Source organism: Diachasmimorpha longicaudata, unplaced genomic scaffold (genome assembly GCF_034640455.1).
Source record: "Diachasmimorpha longicaudata isolate KC_UGA_2023 unplaced genomic scaffold, iyDiaLong2 ctg00000094.1, whole genome shotgun sequence".
NCBI classification, from domain to species: Eukaryota; Metazoa; Arthropoda; class Insecta; order Hymenoptera; family Braconidae; genus Diachasmimorpha; species Diachasmimorpha longicaudata.
Window position 1 is genome coordinate 97,501 of NW_026973917.1, and position 5,000 is coordinate 102,500.

A 5,000-nucleotide genomic window follows, 5' to 3' on the forward strand; every position below is an offset into this window, starting at 1 on the left:
TTTTTGCATACCAACAAAAATAGCATCAACGTTCCAAGACATCATTGAAAATTAATAATATTGGTTACTTGATAAAATATAAATTAGTTGTATAGAATTTAGTTTAATTTTATGCATTCAATTATATCTGAATATATATTTTTTTCAATTAAAAATTCTGTGATGCTATTTTTGCATACCAACAAAAATAGCATCAACGTTCCAAGACATCATTGAAAATTAATAATATCGGTTACTTGATAAACTATAAAATAGTTGTATAGAATTTAGTTTAATTTTATGGATTCAATTATATATGAATATATATTTTTTTTAATTAAAAATTCTGTGATGCTATTTTTGCATACCAACAAAAATAGGATCAACGTTCCAAGACACCATTGAAAATTAATAATGTCGGTTACTTGATAAAATATAAATTATTTGTATAGAATTTAGTTTAATTTTATGCATTCAATTATATATGAATATAATTTTTTTCAATTAAAAATTCTGTGATGCTATTTTTGCATACCAACAAAAATAGCATCAACGTTCCAAGACATCATTGAAAATTAATAATATCGGTTACTTGATAAACTATAAAATAGTTGTATGGAATCTAGTTTAATTTTATGCATTCAATTATATATGAATATATATTTTTTTTAATTAAAAATTCTGTGATGCTATTTTTGCATACCAACAAAAATAGGATCAACGTTTCAAGTCATCAATAAAAATTAATAATATCGGTTACTTGGTAAATTATAAATTAGTTATATAGAATTTAGTTTAATTTTATGCATTCAATTATATATGAATATATATTTTTTACAATTAAAAATTCTGTGATGCTATTTTTGCATACCGACAAAAATAGCATCAAGCAAAAATATCACTTATTTTTCCAATTTTCGACTTGTAGAACGATCAAGTATACTATTCTTTGGATTCTAAGATTTTTTTCAAGTGATTATTTTCAAAGTTGGGAAAAATGAAAAATTATTCTAAGTCCCCATTCGTAGTTCTTTTTGATTCGTATTGCTTCGGCGCAAAGTAGGTAGGGACACTTATGGATTTCTCAATTTTTGGATAGGGACAGCCGGATAGCCGTCATTCAGCATAAAAGCTATTGTTATATGCATAGTTTGATGTGAGGAATGGGAATTGATTGAAATTTTCACCCGCCAATTGCCGGCTGGCCTGATTTTAAGGTTTGAGAATCTTGACAACGATTTTGCATACCGACAAAAATAGCATCAAGCAAAAATATCACTTATTTTTCCAATTTTCGACTTGTAGAACGATCAAGTATACTATTCTTTGGATTCTAAGATTTTTTTCAAGTGATTATTTTCAAAGTTGGGAAAAATGAAAAATTATTCTAAGTCCCCATTCGTAGTTCTTTTTGATTCGTATTGCTTCGGCGCAAAGTAGGTAGGGACACTTATGGATTTCTCAATTTTTGGATAGGGACAGCCGGATAGCCGTCATTCAGCATAAAAGCTATTGTTATATGCATAGTTTGATGTGAGGAATGGGAATTGATTGAAATTTTCACCCGCCAATTGCCGGCTGGCCTGATTTTAAGGTTTGAGAATCTTGACAACGATTTTGCATACCGACAAAAATAGCATCAAGCAAAAATATCACTTATTTTTCCAATTTTCGACTTGTAGAACGATCAAGTATACTATTCTTTGGATTCTAAGATTTTTTTCAAGTGATTATTTTCAAAGTTGGGAAAAATGAAAAATTATTCTAAGTCCCCATTCGTAGTTCTTTTTGATTCGTATTGCTTCGGCGCAAAGTAGGTAGGGACACTTATGGATTTCTCAATTTTTGGATAGGGACAGCCGGATAGCCGTCATTCAGCATAAAAGCTATTGTTATATGCATAGTTTGATGTGAGGAATGGGAATTGATTGAAATTTTCACCCGCCAATTGCCGGCTGGCCTGATTTTAAGGTTTGAGAATCTTGACAACGATTTTGCATACCGACAAAAATAGCATCAAGCAAAAATATCACTTATTTTTCCAATTTTCGACTTGTAGAACGATCAAGTATACTATTCTTTGGATTCTAAGATTTTTTTCAAGTGATTATTTTCAAAGTTGGGAAAAATGAAAAATTATTCTAAGTCCCCATTCGTAGTTCTTTTTGATTCGTATTGCTTCGGCGCAAAGTAGGTAGGGACACTTATGGATTTCTCAATTTTTGGATAGGGACAGCCGGATAGCCGTCATTCAGCATAAAAGCTATTGTTATATGCATAGTTTGATGTGAGGAATGGGAATTGATTGAAATTTTCACCCGCCAATTGCCGGCTGGCCTGATTTTAAGGTTTGAGAATCTTGACAACGATTTTGCATACCGACAAAAATAGCATCAAGCAAAAATATCACTTATTTTTCCAATTTTCGACTTGTAGAACGATCAAGTATACTATTCTTTGGATTCTAAGATTTTTTTCAAGTGATTATTTTCAAAGTTGGGAAAAATGAAAAATTATTCTAAGTCCCCATTCGTAGTTCTTTTTGATTCGTATTGCTTCGGCGCAAAGTAGGTAGGGACACTTATGGATTTCTCAATTTTTGGATAGGGACAGCCGGATAGCCGTCATTCAGCATAAAAGCTATTGTTATATGCATAGTTTGATGTGAGGAATGGGAATTGATTGAAATTTTCACCCGCCAATTGCCGGCTGGCCTGATTTTAAGGTTTGAGAATCTTGACAACGATTTTGCATACCGACAAAAATAGCATCAAGCAAAAATATCACTTATTTTTCCAATTTTCGACTTGTAGAACGATCAAGTATACTATTCTTTGGATTCTAAGATTTTTTTCAAGTGATTATTTTCAAAGTTGGGAAAAATGAAAAATTATTCTAAGTCCCCATTCGTAGTTCTTTTTGATTCGTATTGCTTCGGCGCAAAGTAGGTAGGGACACTTATGGATTTCTCAATTTTTGGATAGGGACAGCCGGATAGCCGTCATTCAGCATAAAAGCTATTGTTATATGCATAGTTTGATGTGAGGAATGGGAATTGATTGAAATTTTCACCCGCCAATTGCCGGCTGGCCTGATTTTAAGGTTTGAGAATCTTGACAACGATTTTGCATACCGACAAAAATAGCATCAAGCAAAAATATCACTTATTTTTCCAATTTTCGACTTGTAGAACGATCAAGTATACTATTCTTTGGATTCTAAGATTTTTTTCAAGTGATTATTTTCAAAGTTGGGAAAAATGAAAAATTATTCTAAGTCCCCATTCGTAGTTCTTTTTGATTCGTATTGCTTCGGCGCAAAGTAGGTAGGGACACTTATGGCTTTCTCAATTTTTGGATAGGGACAGCCGGATAGCCGTCATTCAGCATAAAAGCTATTGTTATATGCATAGTTTGATGTGAGGAATGGGAATTGATTGAAATTTTCACCCGCCAATTGCCGGCTGGCCTGATTTTAAGGTTTGAGAATCTTGACAACGATTTTGCATACCGACAAAAATAGCATCAAGCAAAAATATCACTTATTTTTCCAATTTTCGACTTGTAGAACGATCAAGTATACTATTCTTTGGATTCTAAGATTTTTTTCAAGTGATTATTTTCAAAGTTGGGAAAAATGAAAAATTATTCTAAGTCCCCATTCGTAGTTCTTTTTGATTCGTATTGCTTCGGCGCAAAGTAGGTAGGGACACTTATGGATTTCTCAATTTTTGGATAGGGACAGCCGGATAGCCGTCATTCAGCATAAAAGCTATTGTTATATGCATAGTTTGATGTGAGGAATGGGAATTGATTGAAATTTTCACCCGCCAATTGCCGGCTGGCCTGATTTTAAGGTTTGAGAATCTTGACAACGATTTTGCATACCGACAAAAATAGCATCAAGCAAAAATATCACTTATTTTTCCAATTTTCGACTTGTAGAACGATCAAGTATACTATTCTTTGGATTCTAAGATTTTTTTCAAGTGATTATTTTCAAAGTTGGGAAAAATGAAAAATTATTCTAAGTCCCCATTCGTAGTTCTTTTTGATTCGTATTGCTTCGGCGCAAAGTAGGTAGGGACACTTATGGATTTCTCAATTTTTGGATAGGGACAGCCGGATAGCCGTCATTCAGCATAAAAGCTATTGTTATATGCATAGTTTGATGTGAGGAATGGGAATTGATTGAAATTTTCACCCGCCAATTGCCGGCTGGCCTGATTTTAAGGTTTGAGAATCTTGACAACGATTTTGCATACCGACAAAAATAGCATCAAGCAAAAATATCACTTATTTTTCCAATTTTCGACTTGTAGAACGATCAAGTATACTATTCTTTGGATTCTAAGATTTTTTTCAAGTGATTATTTTCAAAGTTGGGAAAAATGAAAAATTATTCTAAGTCCCCATTCGTAGTTCTTTTTGATTCGTATTGCTTCGGCGCAAAGTAGGTAGGGACACTTATGGCTTTCTCAATTTTTGGATAGGGACAGCCGGATAGCCGTCATTCAGCATAAAAGCTATTGTTATATGCATAGTTTGATGTGAGGAATGGGAATTGATTGAAATTTTCACCCGCCAATTGCCGGCTGGCCTGATTTTAAGGTTTGAGAATCTTGACAACGATTTTGCATACCGACAAAAATAGCATCAAGCAAAAATATCACTTATTTTTCCAATTTTCGACTTGTAGAACGATCAAGTATACTATTCTTTGGATTCTAAGATTTTTTTCAAGTGATTATTTTCAAAGTTGGGAAAAATGAAAAATTATTCTAAGTCCCCATTCGTAGTTCTTTTTGATTCGTATTGCTTCGGCGCAAAGTAGGTAGGGACACTTATGGATTTCTCAATTTTTGGATAGGGACAGCCGGATAGCCGTCATTCAGCATAAAAGCTATTGTTATATGCATAGTTTGATGTGAGGAATGGGAATTGATTGAAATTTTCACCCGCCAATTGCCGGCTGGCCTGATTTTAAGGTTTGAGAATCTTGACAACGATTTTGCATACCGA